The following is a 20837-nucleotide window of genomic DNA, read 5'->3' as shown; positions in this document are numbered from 1 at the left end:
TTTTTTTTAATAGAAAGTTATAATTATTTTGATTTTTAAAACTGTAATGTACTGCGATATGTTTTTAATAACTAAGTCTACGTTAATCAACGTTAGACCCAAGTGTACCTAGCTTTAATATAATTATTATTAAGTTGCGTGCCGAGAAAAGTCGGAGAGCTCCCCGCGGAGCTTAACATCGCAGTTTCTTAAGTACATTATTTATTCGTTTGTGTGAGTGAGCGGGAAAGGATAAAGGCGGTGTTGAAAAAAAATGTACTTAACATGATTGATTACTTTTGGATGCAGTATGTTCTGTTATACTGGTTAAGGGTTACTTTTAACTGGTTTAAACTAGTTTAAGTATTAGGAAATACGATTTTTAATACAGTTGCTCAAAACGTGGTATTTTTCGCACTACAAATCGTGCCGAAAGTTGGAATTTTCGCACTAGTGCTTTTTACTTTTCCATTTTTTTTTTAATTTACTGTTGTTTCAAATCTTACGCACAGAACTAAAGAAGTTGTATATTTATTTAATATTTATGTGCTTTGTGACGTAAGTCATTCGTCATTAAAACTTATATTTATTTACAAATACTATACATATAAACGTATCGAGTGGAGGTGTCTGCCTACCCCTGAATGGGTGACAGGCGAGATTTTTATGTATATATTTGTTTTATGTATTACAGATAAATTGTATCTCACTACCGTGCACGGGTTCCTAAAGAAGTTTAAACAAAAGTACCAGGACTTCATAATAAGAAAAGTGGTTACAGACCGATATTACAGAAAATAAACAAAAACAGCACGTTAGAACTAGATTTCCATAGACTTTTAAATAATGGTTGCAGTGGTTGTATTTCATTATTTTAATTTACTAGCAGAAAATGAGTTTTTTTTAAATACTGTTTTATTTTACTTTCAATGTAGTTTTTTCGCAAATGTATTATTTATTTATTTATTTATTTAAATGCAAGTCACAACAATATATTTCCATTAAAAAACGTCGTTTGATACACGTGCAGATTTGTCATTTTCACTTGTCTCGCGTCTTGACCCTCGCCTCTGGCTCGGGCAAAGAAGCCTCGGGCCTCGTGAATAATGACTAACTTTCCGCACTTATATCAAAAATAACTATTGTTATACAGTAGACAACAAATATAGGTTCTAAAAAACCAGAATGATCTTAGCAAAATATAATACGGTAGAAATCAAAATATTTTTTTGATTATACTAAGTGATGGGGCGAACAAGTCGTGCGCCTGATGGTAAGCGACACGCCTGTCCATAACAATTGCAGTGCCATTCAAAGGTTTAAATCTCAAAGATGTGAGAGACGAACTCTTTCACAAGGAGCTCTACTGTTACTAAAACATGCTATGGAAAAAACAATCATCATCCTATTTAAGAGCCAAGTTCTTGTCTGTGTAACCTCCTCCACTATAAACCGTGGGGAATAAATAATTCTAATAATTAATTATACAAGCATGAATAATAGGACTACGACTCAGCTATTTTGAACTACATTGCGCTCGCTTGTATTCAGCCATAACCCATAATGGACAGGTATAAATCAAAAAGTTAACAAACACACACTACTTAACAAAAACGACACAATAATTTATTTATTCGTGAAAAACCAACAGCTTTATCACATAAAACAGCTTATCAAGTGACGGGACGAATTCTGAGGGGCGCTACCACTGCGCCCGTCACCCTGAAACATAAGTTGACAAGTCCCACGTGCCTGTAATTTCACCAGCACCCTTACCCTTCAAAACCGGAACACAGTAATGCTGACATTACTGCTTGGCGGCAGAAATAGGTAAGGTGGCAGTACTACCCTCGACGAACTCTTTCACAAGTAGCTATTGCTACTAAAATTAATTAAGGAATTAGTGGTGGTGAAGCTGCAGAGCCTTGAACACCGCCGTAAAGTTGCCTGCTTATCGGTATTTTACAGGATATATCTTCTACTACTAGTAGGGACTAGTGGAGTGGAATTCCCTGCCTGCAGACTTGTTCCCTGAACGAAATGATTATCACTAGTAACAGGTTTCTTACCACGGTATAACTTCTTTTTATTTTCCCGATATTTCGGAACGGTTGCACGCTCCATGGTCACGGGTTCCCTGAACGTTATAACTTGGGTATTTTCAAGGCGAGAGTGAATAGGCATTATTTAGGTGTGCATGCTCCATTGTCGACCTTATCGTTACTTACCATGGAGGTCAAATGTGCACTTATATTTTATCAAAAAAAAAACTTTGCAAGTGGTATCAGCAAATAAAATTAGTATGTAACAAATACACTTAACGTAAAACACAAATAAAACATATAGAATATAATATATATTTAATGTAAATCATGTATACCTCAATACCTGCGCCACGAAATGATCGCCCACTAAACAAACGCGGCAACAAGTTTACGCTTTAGTGAGGTCGAATAAGAATTGAATATGTCAATATTAAGTTCGCTCCTGCTCAACACGTCGTTCAAAATCTTGCAAGCTCTTTAAAGAAAATTGTTTTGTCTATATTTAGTCCTCGCCAAGGGAACTGTAACAGAACGATAGTATCTCTAGTATGTTGATCTCAGTAATTCGGGACAATCGACATCATACATAACTGGTGGAGTAATTTCACAATGAATAAATAAATAAATTATTGAATGTCATAACTATGTACATCGTGACATACAATAAACTTAAAAATTATAATTGCAGCGACATCTCGTAAAGGTATCTGTATGTAACTCTGAGTGAAGAAATAAATTTCTCACAGATGACGCTACGGAAAAAAGTCGCTAAAAAGCAAAAACAAAAATCTGCAAAAAGCACATAGAAACATTCGAAACGTCTACTGTTTCGTTGCGTGGCATGATTGGTAGAGCATCTGGCACGGATTGCCCGAAGGTGCTGGTTAGAATCCAGTACGATCGAATTAATTTTTCTAAATGTTCTATCTTTATTATTAATAATTATGACAAACTAGTGGAGTAATTTCACGAAAAAATAATTGTTTATCATGATAGTTAAACATCCTGACATTGAATAAACTTAAAAAAAACACAGTTGAAAAACAATAACAATACCTATATTATTACTAAGAAAAAGAAATGTAAAAAAATCATAATCAATAATTTATTGCAGACAATATACAGTCCATTTTGTTAGTACACATACAAGCTACCTATTCTACTGTTAGTACAAAAATTACAAAATAAAATGAATGGATGAAATGAATTGAATTGATTACGTGAATGAAATTATTACATGATACTTGCTAAGTTCCCCTAGCTCCCAGGACGTGTATTTCGGTGAACCTAGCAAGCAGATAAACCCACCCACCTATCCTCTATCAAATTAAATAACATAAAGTAATTTTACTTCGAATCAAAGGAATTTTCCTTCGATCTTACTGGACTCGAACGAGTGTTTGTTGACATGCCGGTAACCGACTGACTTAGACCGGGTTAACAGCCTTTCAATAATAACAAACTAGTGAAATACTCCACTTTATAAAAAAAAATTAATATAATTATAGTATAATTACTCGAGAAAACACACCACATGTAGAAAATAAACAAAAACCTGCATCACGGCATTGCTTTTATGGGATTGCATATTCAGAGATAATACGAGCAGAGATGTGCAGTGGGTTAAAACCTAATCAACCCGCCCCGGTTTTAACGGGGTTTTTACCCAAAGCGCCGAGTTTTATCCCATTTCTGCCCAAAATCGTGAGCAGAAACATTACAGGCGCAAAATAATACGGAATTTGGTATAAGTCCTTACTTATTAGAAATTTCAATGTAGAACATCTTTTTTAGACGAAAAGGAGGCTCACTTAGTAGGGGGAGTACCCCGAGTACCGGGCATTTAAGATTTTGCAAAAAATAAACAAATTCAGATCATGTTTTATTACGACACGTAACATTTTGAGATACACAATCATATTAGACATTCAAATATATCAACATAGATAACTATCGAATAATTTTAACAACTAAAAAAATAAACTAATCATTGGTCTAGTTTTTGGTATCATACCGGACAATACCGTTAACATCGAGATTTCTGAAATAAAAACTTCGTTAATAATCTTGCATTAATACAGCAAACATACTGAAACAGTATGTCCTCATTATTTTAAATAATATAATCTAACATATGTATATAATTTTAAGAAACACGGCCAATTTAGACTTTCAATTAATCAACGCAAACAATAATTGAATTTACTGAAAACAATTCAAATATAACTTACAAAAAATTACAACGATTACAAACATAGTGTCGTACTCCAGAACTCTACTCAATACTCAAGTCAGGACTTGAGTATGGCAGTGAGCACTGAAAATCATACTCAAGTCCTTGCCATTAGGGTCGTATTTCCAGTGCTTGAAATCATACTCAAGTCTGCTCAAATCCTGACTTGAGCATTGAGAAGAGTTCTGGAATACGACCCATAGAGATCTGAGCACTGTGGGATATCCGCGCAGGTTTCATGTGCCCATTCTTTACATGACCCACAATGAATCCAGTCTTCTTCGTGGTCTTCGCAACAAACAACACACCAGTACTTCTCTAGCTGTTTTTCAACCGGTTTTATTTTTTTCTTCTAAACGTTTGTACGGCGAATCAGTCAAAATTTCGCTTTTTCAGCTCGACGTTTCCTTGTTTGTTCTCTATAGCAGGATCTGGTAGTGGAGCAAATTGTATAGCATAGAACATTTTGTCGAAATAAGATTGTCTCCCTACCAGGGAACTTGTATGGGTAAAAATATACTTGTCCGGTACTAGGGAATCAGGTATTGTCCGAACGTATGGACACACCATACCTAAGTAAAATTTCGATTACAATAACGTTTATAAATATATGTCCCACAAAAGTATTTAAATGTAAAATGTACTTACCAATGATTAAAGAAAAAGCAATACACGCAATGTATTCTCTCGAAATAGTAATTTATGATGTTTCCAATATCAGTCGATGCAACTGATTTCCGCGCCAAATGTATTAAATGTCATTTGTAAATCGTATCGAGGGAGACTAAAGCCTCCTACTCCGCGGGAGGTTTCTTTCCGTTAAGTTTAACGTCTTTCCATAAACTAGAGCAAATGAGAGCATTATTTCATGTTTGGACGTGATCTGTCCGATACTATGTGCTGTCCGGCGCTAGGGGGATTCCCCCTACTGGGCATGCACATTACTATTCGATTTTTATGAAAATCGACTGAAGTGTATACGACAACGAGGTTTTGTATCGGTTCATTTCAATGCGCTTTTTAAGCAATCGATTCAATGCAAGCAATAAACATTTTGTAATAATATCATTACAACAATGCTCAATTTACAAATATTTAGTTATAAGTAGTTTTTACCCTCGATTTCGGGTATTAATGAGTTTTTTCCCGATTAAAACTCGACGTCAATAATTGTTCGGGTTAAAATCCGGGCAATTGTCCATTTCTGAATACGATAAATATAAACAATGAATAAGATGTAATAAACAAAGTTATAAACGCATCTGATTAGTGAGGCACGTAAACAAATGTAAACAAAATGTTAATTTGGTAGAAATGTTAATGCAATACGAATCGGGTCGGCCATGTGGAACATAAACATGACTGATCACTTTGATTATTTGCTGTTGCTTAGCCCGTCTTTCTCTTGTTCATCATTTTGCGCTTACGCTAATGTCAGTGTCGGAAAAAGACGACGCTTGCGAGAAATATGGTACAAGTTGCCGTGAATTTTTCTGACATTAACAAATTTCCATTTTTTCATCGATACATATTACTTGCCCTGGTGAAATTACAGGCACATGGGACTTGTCAATTCAAGATGGCGGGCGCTGTTGCAATGTACCTCAAATCTTTGCGATTTACAGCTTTGGGTGGCACTGCAACTGTCCTTAAGACGGGCGTGTCGCTTATCACCAGGCGCACGACTTATTAATCCCGTCACTTGTTTCATATTATGTTGTTCGTGTAGTAAGGTAGTTGGGATAAAATATTTTGTTAGCAACTCATAGTGAAACAGGAACAGTCGTAGATAGGGTCTATATTCGTTCGTGAATTTGGATTCATGAACGAATGAGAACTTAATGAATTAAGAATTCAATTACAATATAAAGAATTTTATGCCTACTGAACATTTTCCTTTAACACGCAATCTAGTGATTTACTAATGATGTCAGGTAGCTTCAACATATAATAAAACCTTTAGCAAATAGAAACCATTTTTCACAGATTTCGGGATAAATTACAAGCAGTTAAAAGAGATTGTGTTCATAAATTTCCAGATATTTAAATCGATGCAGTGAATATGTATGAAGTTCTGTTAGAAGAGCTTTAAAGCCTGCGAAAACTTACCTGCTAGGAAGGGATCCACGTGTAGTGGTGTAATGCATGAATTCTGTTGAAAACGACATTTGTTAAAATAATCTGAGCATTCGACAAAGATGAACCAAGTGTTAACACTCTGAAGAAATTTTTGAACATCCATTGAACATTTGCATTTTGATGCTGACTGTTACGACAAACTAAAATTGTCTTTGAATAAATGTCGTAAATCGTAATTGTAAATCTTCTAAACTTTATACCTATATCGTGTTTTATCATCTAAATGACTGTACATAGTTTAAATGAATTAACAAATAAGATCTCAGCGAAGAATCTATGGAAATGGAATCCCTTCCCGCGTCGACTGACATATTATCCAGTAATCACAATAACACAACGTCATATCAGATATTCCGATTTGACCTATTTAACACAATGTATGTTTATGTTGGCAATACCAACACCTGCAGAGTTTCTTCTTTGACATGCCTAGCAGATATTTCGATCGGGTTTGTACATTTACAAGTTTTGTGAAGTAAACAGTTCCTAGGTTACGACTACTTGAAGCAAATAATATATAATAATAATAATAATAATAATAATAATAATAAATTTCTTTATTTCGGACTAAGTCCATAAGGGTTAGTAACAAAACACTTAAAAATAGGGTTAGTATTACAAATTGCTTATTTTACAATTTATTATTATAGGCCACAAAACCAATGTGCATCCTAGACCAGTGATCTAGGAAGCAACCCTGTACACGGTTTGCAATTATACTCAGGAGGCTGTTATCGCCGCCCCGAATCCTGCGCAACAAAGAAGCCGCCCTTTTTCGCATGATAGCTGAAAAGCCATCTAAGCGAGCCACGGCGAACATTCCCGATGCACTGCAAAATCGAGGCAGCTTTAACAGCATCCTGAATAAATTATTATACAACACACGAAGGGAGCTTAAAGCTTTTTGGGTGTAATTGACCCATAGGCTACATGTATAAAATGACTGACAGTACGCCTTGAACAACATAAGTTTGATGTCGTCAGTACACCTAGCAAACCTACGAGCCAACATGTTGCCCCTCACTGCTAGCGCCCTACGCTCCCTTTCAATATCTAAATCGTCCTTTAAAGTCTCAGAGACCCAGTGCCCTAGGTACTTAAATTCGGTGACTCTTTTAAGAGGAGTGCCACACAGAGTAACTTCGGGCACAGTGCTATAGGTTTTGCTACCTGATTTAAAAACTAGCAACTCACTCTTACCCGCATTGTACCTAAGACCATGAGCCTCTGCATACTTTGTACATATGCCTAACAATTTCCGAAGAGCACTTATTGAGGGACTCAGCAACACCATGTCATCCGCGTAACTAATATTATTCACCATTACTCCATCTATCGAGTATCCGACCTTGGTGTTGCTAAGCTCATCAATTAAACGATTCATGTAAAGGTTGAAGAGACTTGGCGAACTTAACCCACCTTGTCTCTCTCCACACTCTAACCTGTACATGCTCGACATCGAGTCTCCCCATTTTACAAAATTATTCTGGTTACAGTACCAATACTTAAATAGACCTATAAACTCTCTTGGAAGACTGGTCTCCTCCTGCAGCTTTGTCCATAACATGTCATACGATACAAGATCGAAAGCTTTGGACAGGTCAAGGAAACAAGCATAGATTGGAGTCTTCTTAGAGGTATAATACTGGACAGTGTGCTTGAGGCAAAGGATAGCAGCTTCTGTAGATAGACCTGGTCTAAACCCAAATTGTGCATCATGTAACTTCAGATGCCTCCTCAAGTGCTTATCTAGCAAACTGTCCAGTACCTTTCCAATGATAGTAGCCAAGGATATAGGTCTATAGTTTTTAAGGCAAGAAATGTCTCCCGTCCTGTTCTTCACTACAGGCACTACAACTGTTTTCATAAGTTCCTGAGGCAAGTATGAGTGGCTGACGCACAGCGTGAAAAACAGGGCGAGCACACTGTGTAGGTTTTCACTACCGTACTTCAAATGCTCCACACTGAGCGAGTCGTGACCCGGCGACCTGCCGCGTGTCAGGCCCCCGATGGCGGCTGCAACTTCCTTCGCAGAAAAATGTACATGCGGCTGCCCGTTTACTTCGCCATCAAGGAACTGACCCACCGCTGGCCCCAGAGGTGACTTTAACTCAAAATGAGTTTTAAATAATTCCGCAATCTGGACAGGCTCGCACATACCCTCAATACTGACAGGTAAGCTCGACTTCGGGCTTAACTTATTTGTCTCTTTCCAAAAATCTGAATACTTTTTACTTGAATGGAGAGACGCTAATAAATCCATACGTATTTGGTTTTTATTGTCTTGGCACCATTTAAGTTTTGACTTAAATAGGTTCCTAGACTCCTGCATTCTTTTATATACAGGCCCGTATCTAGGTTTGCCACAGTACGCCCACTCTAAAAAACAAAGTCGTGCCTCTCTGTGATACACAGCAACATATTTAGTCCATCCGATTATTCGTGGTTTTTTATTTGATATGTGCTTATATTTAACTATATTACTCTGTATTGCTCTTGACAGAATATCTATAATTAATCCATACATATCATCTAACATTTTTCTATGCTGTACATTGTTACACATCTTGTCACTACACCTATTTAATTCAGGAGGAAAATTTACATCTTTAAAATGATTAAAACAATAATTTGTATATAATTTGATCTGCCTCTCATCTCTCTCCCCCCATACAATTTCACTTTTTTGATTAAAATTTGTTGCAATTTTAGGCCTAAGGATGTTTAGGTTACATTTTAATATCACGGGATAGTGATCCGACCAGGATACGTCATATTTTACATGCACATCCTCTACTGAACTTCGTACGGCTTCCGACACTACACAGTGATCAATCCAACTTCTAGTCCCATCTATGTCACTATATATGTTTTGTATTTTTTTTTCGTAACATCAAATGACGGGACGAACAAGTCGTGCGCCTGGCGCACGACGACGCTACATACCCGTCCATAACAGTTACAGTGCCAGTCAAGGCTTTAAATTGCAAAGATCTGAGGGGCCACTGCGCCCGTCACCTTGAGACATAAGTTGACATGTCCCATGTGCAATTACAAAATTTCACCAGCACCCTTACCCTTCAAAACCGGAGCACAGTAATGCTGACATTATTGCTTGGTGGCAGAAATAGGTAAGGTCGACAGTGGAGCTTTTTAATCATAAGCTGTCAAGATTGTTTAGTACTTTTTTTATATAATAATCTCCGTACAGAGTACTAAAAAAGTTTTATTGAAATCGGTTACCGGAAAGTGCGCGAAACCGGATTCATCCCAGTTTGCCACCCTTAGAGGTGGAATATTTTGTTCAAATTTAAATGAGACCAATACTGAGATACCCTCTTTCCAACAAAAAAGAATCATCAAAATCGATTCACAAATGGCGTGCAACTTATCGTGGAACATACATACAAAAAAAAAAGAAATACTGTCAAATTGAGAAATTTTTTTGAAGTTGTTTAAAAATAAGAGCCCGTTTAATCTCCAATTCACCTGATGGAAACTGGCGAAGAGGTCGATGATGGAGCACGCACACTTAACTAATGCCTATTCACTCTCGTCTTTAAAAGACCCAAGTAAAGGGTATAAATCTATAGACAGGGAAGTCCATTAAATAGCCGTTTGAATGCCGTATGCCATATGAATGTGGAATATCTACAACAACAGAGGTGGAACCATAGCTTATGTCTAGTTATTTGTTGATGTAAAAGAGAAGGCGGCATTAAATAATACATTTCCATCGCACACTCTCCGTGATATATCCTGTTTTCCAGGCTCGGTAACTTTGCCTTTATTAAATCCAAGTCAGCTGACAGTCTCTTGGAAGGCTTTTCAACTGAACCCTAGGTGGCCAGTTGGTAGAGAAATATTCTCTCGTGAGTTTGGGTGTAATTTGTGGTTGTCTATGTGTGTGTCCATGGCACCTGCGAGACAGGGTTTTCCTAGTGGGGGGCTATGAAGAAAAAAATTCTCTATGTGCTTGTTGCGGATGTCATAGTTCTCCACGCTTACCCAGGCGGGTTGTAAACTTCACACGTCTTCAACGTGCAGGGGTTATAAGGTTACTGCGCCAGACGGCGACTGACGCGAGCATTCTGTTTGGGGATACAGGCAAACAGATTGTTGCCTGTCCGAAAGTTACTTGCACCCGCACCCCGCTTCGGGCCCCTGTATCCCTGTACCCTGTTATAAATATTTACCTTCCTGTTGGATACGACTTTTCTACTAGGTACGTCGGTTTTATTATCAGCCTATTTATTTATTGTTGGTTTTTTTTTATTGCTGTCTATGGCTCCCCGTTAAAAATCAGCACCAAGACACGGTTTAAAAAAACCGATTGTTGTATGGTCCCGATTGCACAAGTCGCGACACGCATGATGGTAAATTACTGCATTAATCATGTAAATGGTTTCAATTTTTTTTATTATTGTTCCTGTTTTTTGTTTATGCGTGTTTGTGTTTGTACGTGTTTCGTTTGGAGAAACACGGTCTTCCTTACAATTTTGGTAAAAAAATATTTTTTTTTAATAGTAGACAAAAACACAGCTACGCGTCAGAGAACATTGATGGGCTGGTGGAGTATTATCACAAAAAATATTGGATAACATGGTCGTAAAAACATGATATTAAATAAAAGAAATAAATAACTTTCCACAGCAAACAATAGGGAAAAAGAACATGGCGTATTTAATTTCCAACCACTTGAACTCCGTTAGAAGCTGGACAAGCATTCGAGTGATACAGAGATAGGCCCTCGACATGTTTACAGTGCTATTATGATACCACTTGATCCAGTCAATCGTGAATGTATAATGTATGACTCATGTAAGAGGGAAGTGTATTATTTACATTATTATACTCAATACACTAATGGAATGCACGGAGTGGATTAGGAAATGTACCTTTGTTGCTTTAGCAGATTTAGCTGGAGTACAATAGCTGGAGTACAAAGACGAGAGATGTAATAATAATGTATATTGTTACAAAATAGATACAATGACTCCTGAGCCAGGTATATTCTGTGTTACGTTCTCATTATGTCGTAACGATTTATTTATCGTTGGACGACTGTCGCGTCTAGTCTGTTCCCATATCAGGACCATCTGTCGTGAGTGTGTCGTGGACGTTTATTTTATCGTTGAACGACAGTCGTGTCTAGCTGTTCCTCCTAGATCGTGACGACAATTTATCGGTTCACGGCGGCCGTCTTGTCGTTTACACGACAGAATCGTTTGAAGTTGCGATTATATAAACAAAAATTTATCGTCTGACGACTGTCGTTGTAGCTTTTCCCAATGTCACGACAGTCTGTCGTCTTAACGACAAAAAAGTAATGAACGACAGTTAATCGTATCGACTTCTTAGGTTTTCGCGATTGTTACACATAGGAAATGAAACTATTTTCCCGGATTTAAATCGCGTATATTTGTTTTTTCAAACAAACCAACGTTTCGGGCCCTTTACAGGTTCCATGGTCACGGTTGACTGAGGTGGTACAGTCGACAGTTAATCGTGTTGTACTATATGTGAACAACTTCATTTAAATATACAAGCCATAAAACTTTAAACTGCACGACTCTCTGTCCTCACGACAAACTATAATATAGTTAGCGTCAAAACTATCAGAGCGTTCAATATGTCTTTCAAATATCTCAAAATGTTATAAATATTTACCTTATCTTAATTACTAATGTGTACTTTTGAATGAAATTAGTCTAAAAAGGCAACACCTTAAATTGTTTGATATATTAATATATAAAGGGTAATGTAAAAAATACTAACAACCTTGAGACTATATTACTAACAACATAAATAACAACTTTCCTTCCTTCAAAATATTAAAACAGGATACTGACTCCCGTAAGGGCGCGATCCCATTATGTCGTGTCTATATTATAGTTAGCGTCAAAACTATCAGAGCGTTCAATATGTGTTTCAAGTATCTGAAAATGCCATAAATATTTACCTTATCCTAATTACTAATGTGTACCTTTGATTGAAATTAGTCTAACATTTATGATTAAAGATTAGTCAACTAACACCGTCATTGGCTAATGTAATCGTTGCTTAGAAAAAGCACTACCGGAATAATAAGCATTCTAAACTTAATATTTATGAATGAAACCCCATAACCCCTGAAAACACATAGCAAAAACATGGTTAGATTGTGTGAAATGTATATGAAGGGACTGAACAAGAAATGACGGACGGAAGAGATAAATGGCAGATGTGGCGAGGGTTCGCGCAATACATACATAATGCAACATTTTTGGTGTCAGCACCCGGTTTGACTGTAGTACGAGTATATATTATCTGTAGGTGAAAAGGTAAAGAATCTGTAGTACCAAATAGTGATTTTTACCACAAAGCATATTAAAAGGAATGACGCTCTCAATTAGACATGTAAAATGCGGCACGTATGCGCGCAGATGACGCGCGTTATCTGCGCGTATTATATACGCCATATGCATAGGCTCTTATGTCTACTAATAGATTGACAGCATGGTTTCAATTAATGTGTCAAGTCGTAATCAAGTTCATGCGGCTGAGACCACGACTACATGAAGTCGTTATCAACTTCATGCAGTCGAGGCCTCGGATAACGACTTCACGCATTAACTGCATGCAATCGAAACGACTTCATGCAGCCGTAATCGATTGAATGCAGTCAATGCGTAATGATAAAGAGAAAGAAAATATGACATTTTGTTTATTTCCAAGATTTATATTTCTTAATGTGTTTAAAAATCTTAAATTATATGGCCAGTTAGAGTTTCTCAGATTTGAATTAATTTTTAACGTTAAATTATAATCTTTTTTTACGATACCAAGTTATAGAACGAACAAGTCACACGCCTGGTGGTGAGCGACACACACACAACAGTTACAGTGCCGGTCAGAGCTTTAAATGCGAAAAGTCTCATATGCCTGTAATTTCACCAGCACCTGCACACTTCAAAACCGACACGCTGTAATGCTCACGTTATTTATTGACGGCAGAACTGGATAAGGTGGCAATACATCCCTGGACGAACTCATTCACAAGGCTATACTGCTAATAAAGTTCTCATGCTAACAAATCCTTTGTAACTTTTTGTAATTGCAAAAAAAAGTCATCTCCCACAAGCAATAAAGTAATCTCCAACAATAAACATAGTTTTGTTTTGAACGCACGCTAGACGGATTGGCTCGAAAGTTAATCAGCAACCGATACGAAACGGCGCGTGTTATTTTTGGAGCGCGCGCAGCCGGCAGCCGGTAATGCGCTTCGTGTCTCCCATTGAACATGTTATACAGCTGCATTCAACGCTTCAGGGAATTTATGTTTTAGTATCAAAACATTTACCGCCTCAGTCATGTAACGACGAGAATGAAACTCTCGACCTTAATTACGTATCATATCATAACAATTGACAAAATAATCATTTACCTTCACCACAATCAAATAAACACAAAACGAATTGTGTTCACCGCTGTCAACTCCAATTCTCAAGCTGAGTTAGCCAGAATACAGTTTCAATGTAATAAGAGCGAAAAAGACGGGGTTCCATACCTGTGTGGAGTCGCATCGTCGATGTCCGTCTCGCTGTTATTGCATGTGCATACGGCCTTTATGATCGACTCCAGCCGATGTTGCGTTGGTCAGTACGTTGACAACCTCAAAGCTTTTTTACTCTACAAAATGGTAGGATAATACAGTACGGATAGCTGCTTGAACTGTAGTTACAGGAAAATATTCTAAACCAGCCTTTCAGTCTAACTACACTCCCAAAATATACGAAAAATAGTCAGGCAAGAAAAGGTCAAATATTGAGATGCTCGAATTGTATACCGTATTCAGGTAAATTGAATGGAAGATAAAATCGTCAAAATTCTTGATTGAAAATTATCTCATGTCGTGTACATAGCGTTCAAAATTAGCAGTTTTAAATAGAGTCTCTGTACTAGATTTTGTTTATTTATTTTGCACGGCACATGAAGCTTGTCATATTGGACTTTAAACGGTTCTTATCGAAAGCGACATAGACTTGGATTTAAATTTAAATATAATAAGAACGAACACTCTTGACCCTGAACAGTTTGCCAGTATTTGTGGAGTAGATGCAGAATACACAAAGGGTGTTGCCACTAATGAAGAACGTGACGTTGCATTGGCACAATTTAAAAGGGGATTTCCACCAAAACAGGGTGGGGAGTTATTGTTGTCTCGTTTTTAGGTTAAAGATATACTATATAGCACGTGTTCAGGCAATTAGAAGAATGTAAGGTTACGTACAGTGATCATACCGCAAGTTTTTTTGTGTCGCCTGGTAGTAAGCGACACGCCTGTCCATAACAGTTGTAGTGCCACTCAGTGCTTTAAATCACAAATATATGAGTAACACTGCTACTGCGCCCGGGAATAACCCCTGAATTCTCACCCTTGGTGGCCACATTTGCAAAATAAGAACCTATCGGGAGAGAGGTAGAAAGATTCTACGAACGAAATTTTTTTTATAACATTTTTATGTAGGAAAATTATGAAATTTCACTTACACATATTGTTCATGTAGTTCGAATTATTTTAATGACTTTAATGTGACAAAGGCTGCGTCGATACGATCTCTTTTATTTTCATCCCACATTTTTATCACCCTTTTCTCGAATTCCTGGCCACTGAATTTTGAAATTTTGAATTGTTCACTAATTCTTTTGCCTCGTCGTTATCACTTTGCTTCCTTCCGTCGTCACTTTCTGCTAAATGTCTGAAGTAAGCACTCCTGCTCGTCTTCACCTGAATTCTGATCAGTTTTCCCAGTTTTCAATTAAAATCATGTAACCTATCTAATGGTTACCTATCACAAATCGAAATGACATTGTCCAGAAATATCGTTTGCTCGAATTTTCATAACCTCGAAAATAATTTTGAGAGGAAAATGTTTTTTTCTTTTAAACCTAACTTAACCTAATCCTGTCTGCGATAAACATCCAACATATCCTGAAATAACAAGGGTTTCGTTATAATTCAGTTTTCGGGGTAATGAACATTCGAACAAACGTTATTTCGGAAAAATTAATTCGAGTTTGTGATAGGTTACCTTGTTTACCTTTTCTTCTGCCTCATTATACAATGAATTTATGTGGACAGAGTCGTCTGTTTTAAGGCATTTTTGACGTATGGTCTTTATTACCAAGGATACGAGTTTATATCCTCATACCAAAGTTGTTCACCACATTTTTAATTAGCTTGAAACGCTAATTTCATACGAACAAATACATTGGTGTCAGTAAAAGCTCGTAAATGTCAATGAAATATGCCTAGTCGTATAACTGTTTATGAAGCCATCTACTCACCTAGGTAAATTCCGCAGTAGTAGAACTCCTAGTGAGGACACTTTCACCGGTAATATTTTATTTTTTTTAATCAAATTTAAGTGCGCATTTGACCTCCATCTCACCTGATGGAAAGTGTCGATGAGGTCAACGATGGAGCATGCACACCTTAATAATGCCTTTTCACTCTCGCCTTGAAAAGTGTCCAAGTTATAACGTTCAGGGAACAAGTCAAGCAGGGAATTCCGCTCCATAGCCGTTCGCCACATAAATGTGGAAGCGTAACGCTTCGTGCGAATCTTTGGAATATCCACTACATAGGGATGGAAGCCAAGCCTACGCCTAGGTGATGGAAAGGGGAGGGCGGAATTTAATCGTGTAATTCCATCGCACACTCTCCGTGATATATCCTGTAAAATGCCGATAAGCAGGCAACTTTACCGCGGTGTTCAAGGCTCTGCAGCTTCGCCTCCACTAATTCCGAGTCACCTATAAGCCTCTTGGTACGGTTGTCAATTGAATCCAAAGTGGCCAGTTGATATGTAGCAGAGCCATCTCAAAGGTGGCAGCAGTACTCCATACACAATCGGACTTGTGTTTGGTAATATAAGTGGTAGCGCCAGATAGCTCGCTCTCCTTTCTGAGCTCGCATCTCCTTTTCCTTTCCCATCCTAATCGTGCTACGCCGAAGCCGCATAAATCGCCAATGAAATTAAAAAATAAGTGTGTGACGTTAAAATTCGAACTGAAAAATCCGCATCCGCAACATCGCATTTTTTTTAAATGAACTATCGCATTTCCGCCCAGCATTAAGCCGCGTACGCAAGTGTTTACATAGTGCCTTTATTGGTGTTCGGCCGCAAGTGAAGTGGTGAAGGTAGACGAGCTCTACGACGTTTCGGATATAAAGGTTGGTGGTAGCATGGGTTCCATTCCTTTTACTTGCGAGCTCATCTTTTCCAGCAGCTCCTCGAGCTATCAAAGGTCTTTTTAATTTTTTTCTTATAGCGTCACCAATAAGCATTACTGCGTTCCGGTTTTGAAGGGTACGAGTGCTGGCACTACAGGCACATGGAAGTTGTCAACTTAACATCTTCGTATTTATATTTTAGTAGCAATAGAACTCCTTGTGAAAGAGTTCATCCAGGGAAGTACTGCAACCTTACTTATATCCTAGGGTGACGGGCGTAGTGGCAGTGCCCCTCAGATTCTTACGATTTAAAGCTCTGCGTGGCACTGCAACTGTTATGAAGAGGGGTATCGCTTAACACCAGCCACACGACTTGTTCGTCCCGTCATTTGGTATTATAAAAAGAATCTCAGGATGACGTGTGCAATGGTTGCCCCGTTGATTTGTTTTTTGTATGAATCCGGATATTACGACAGCCGTGTGTGATCCGCCTTACAAGTGATTATATTACGTTTCAACATTTTATTCATTGACTTACAATTATATGGACGTCGGGTCCGCGCTAAAAAGTGTCCGAACTTCTAGGGCGTTAAAATCGTATACAGAGCGTCATTCACGCTTTAGTCTTCGTTTGTTCGACTGACAGCGAAGCAAGCAAAATTAGACAGTACTGCGATTACATTACAATTTAAATTCAACGTTTTAGCTTTTTCATATTCCTTTACATGTCACTACGTTTAAATAGGTTGACTTGGGACATTTTTTTCGTGGTTTTTGTATTAGACCCGTCGTCCATTTATTTGTAAGTCAATGATTTTATTAAAAAAATATCATGAAAGGTTGATAGAAGCATTTTTGTAGACAAACATGCTACGCTCTCTCAAGCCTCTGTAAATTTCCAGAAACACAAAAGCAAAAATTTCTACTTAAATTATTAATTTAATAAAGCTACAGTCCTTGTATTGATGTGTAGCCATCAATTTTGTCTATTTAAAAGCTTATATTATTTTAGTATTTTCTTTGTACTCAGTCAAGATACTGTATAAAGGGCATTTTAAACTTCGCCGACGATAATCACATGTCAGGCACATACACGAAGTGTCTACAATCCCTTGCAATGTGACAAAGAACGTGACGCATCCTTGTCACGAAATAAAGTCTAGACTGTTGGAAACTCATTTCAAAGTAAGGATTGGTTTATGTATCATTCTTGACGCATTTATTTAATGAATAAATGAATGAACTTTAGAGTGAAATTATTACACTTTACAAGTGCTTACATACGTAGTTTCAAAATTTTACTTAAAATATTTTAAAATATTCAAGTTGAGCGAGGTATGATTTAGATTACTTAATTACTCCGCTGGCTCAGCGACCGGGGATCTTAGCCTCCAATACGAATTGGTCTTGTGTGAACTGCGTAAAGGGAGCGAAGGTCTTTCTCCACTTCGTCCTCCGCACCGACCTAACGGTCGTCGAGCACTAGGCCGTTTTCACCTCCCTATAAGCTGTCATCTTTTCGATCCCAAACATCTATTCGAGACAACGAAATCTTGCAGACTTGATTTCTCCGATAATATTGGGCTCAGACACGATGTCCTCCTGCAGCTTGATTTTGATTGCCTCACCTGATCGGCCTTTTCCGAGTCGAGGCGTATAATATTGCGGATGGGCTATCCGATCGGATCGATACCGATTTGCATAAAATCAGGGCCAGCTCCTGGTTCTTTCGGATGTAGATTCTTCTTCTTTTTGAGGTGCCATCTCCTACCGGAGGTCCGGGATCGTTAGGGCTATCTGTATTTTAGACACAGATAGATAAGATAGATAAAACGTTTATTGTCTTGCATCACACACACAACAATATAATAGAGTAATTCATTAAAAGAGACACACAAAAACCAAAGTTAAAAAGAAAAAAAGCATAAAAACATAATACTAACCTAATTATCAACAGCTTGTGTGTGCTAAAGCAAGCCAAATAGGTCGTGGCTTACGGCACTGATTTTCAGCCGCCACCTTTGAGAGTAGCGCGTTCCAGGGCATCAAAAACAAAAACATTGTGAGGTAAATGTAGCGTGCATATGTGTTAGTATAACGTGAGTATAATATATGTAGATTAAAAAAATTAAAAAAAAAAATAGTAACTGTAAAAAAAAAAATTTTTTAATTGTAATACAAATTCACAATTGATAAAATTAAAATAAAATAATTGTAATAATCATTACTTAATATCGATGAAAGTCATTGTAACACAAAATGATAATAAATGTCTATGAAGCAAGGGGACTTTATTCTAGAAGCCTCCGCTATGTAAAGCGAGGAACACGCAGTTTTTGCCTATCAAAAATAAATTCCCTCAAATGTTTTTTGAACGAAAGCTTAGTTTTAGACGCAGCTGCACGGAACAAGGATCTTGTTCTCAGGTAGAACCATGTCCGAATTCTTAAGCCACGAAGTACGCCTCTAATTTTTTAGGATTTAAATTAGATATATAAATATACACATACGTGATCTAAGGAAAACAAGATAGTATTCGTGGTATATTCATTTGTTTACGTTCAGTTTTGTTTACGCTGAACATTACTTTAACATCTTAATCTTCTTTTGAACTGTATTTCATTACTAAGAGTTAAAAAACTTACATAAAAGTCGGCATCATTTCAAATATCACAAACATCACAGAGTCATAATTCATATGGGAAGCTCCGCGTCCACTCTCTCAAATACCGGATAGCGCACATTCGCATATAAATAGAGCGCGGGAATGATCAAACTGAAAATTTATGGAATTACTTCAAACGTCATCAGTTTTGATCCTTCCTGTTATTATGAGCCTGCTCTGTCCCACTGCTGGGTAAAGGCCGGGTAGGCCTGTTTCCTTTAATACTGATTTTCGGCAACGTCTGACCACTCTGTTAGAAAGGAGTCCAAATCATCTCACTATCGCCGACGTGGTCTACTGCGTCTCCGTTTTGAATGGGCTTCTATTATACTGCGGTGTTATTTTAGCCCACAACTCGCTCTGCATGAGATAGATGTGACCAGCTCAGTCCCACTTCAGTCTTCAGTTCCAAGTTCAGTCTTGCGAGCTACATCGACAATTTGGGATTGTGAGCGTGATCCGAATACGATCCATTAGTTTTACACCAGGTATGCTGCGCTCTATAGCTCGCTGGCAAACCCTAAGTTATACATCTGGGCTTCTGTAAAAGACCAAGTCTGAGTATTATAAGTGAAAAGTGGAAGTATGCGCATTCAACACATTTTCAAAAGTATTCGTGAGTAACGGAGCCGGCCATGCGCCAAACACACCTTAACGATGCCATTACTATGAAGAGCGATAGTAGCTGAGTGGGAAAACAGTTCTCAGTTCAAAGGTCGACGGTTCAAATCCCCTTCGCGGCATGTAAGTACTAACGACTTTAATTTTTAAATAACGTACAATTGTGTACGTTTAGTAGCAATAGCCCTTGCGGTAAAGGCAAAAATCGCGATGAAACCTACGCAAGGAGGTTCACAACTTTAGAAAACGTGTAAAATCAAGTGCCCAGCAGTGGACGTATAATGGGTTGATGATGATGTTGATTATTATTATTGATGGTATACTGAAATAAAAGTAATTGAAAAAGATATTTCCCTCGAGATTTCTTATAAGATCGTTGACATGTAAAAAGTGTAATAGGCAACTAATTGCTAATTAATTTTAATTTGTTTTGCTCAGAGTAAATTATATACCACTACTTCTACATTATGTACATATATACATAGTCCGTCTTTATTTATAGATACATGTGTATTGCTTGCTTTCGTTTCTATTTAGGTCGTAATATCGCATGCAAAGTTTACGTGACTTGTGTATACCTGAAGATGTATAACACAACATACTTGAAGAGGCATTTGTTTTCCGTGCAGCTAAAAATTAATACAGAAATATGAGCGTCGTTGCGAATAAAAATAATTGGACATTTCGTCATATTTTCAGTCTTATTTCAACGCTGCCAGCTTCAAAATGGCAGGTCGGGTAAATGTCAAAGAGTACGTAGGCGACTCATAAGATTAACATGAGCGTGCTAGGAAGGGTGGCTAGACTTGGTCGCTAAGTTTTCCATTCATATGAGTCATGTCAGATCGTGTTAGTTATTTTGATTTTACTATTAAAGGCAAAGGTTGAACCGTTAAAGAAACAGAATCGGAAAAAGAAAACAAAGAGGTTAAATTT

General features: G+C 37.5%; 1 protein-coding gene across 1 annotated transcript in view; it reads left to right on the top strand.

The window, feature by feature from the left end:
- Positions 1 to 20837, top strand: part of LOC113233768 — a 123846-nt gene that overhangs the window by 23837 nt on the left and 79172 nt on the right. The window lies entirely within an intron of this gene.

This window comes from Hyposmocoma kahamanoa, unplaced genomic scaffold, assembly GCF_003589595.1.
Source record: "Hyposmocoma kahamanoa isolate Upper Pololo Valley unplaced genomic scaffold, ASM358959v1 80, whole genome shotgun sequence".
NCBI classification, from domain to species: Eukaryota; Metazoa; Arthropoda; class Insecta; order Lepidoptera; family Cosmopterigidae; genus Hyposmocoma; species Hyposmocoma kahamanoa.
The sequence above is the reverse complement of the archived record's forward strand: the minus strand, read 5'-3'. Positions and strand labels throughout refer to the sequence as shown.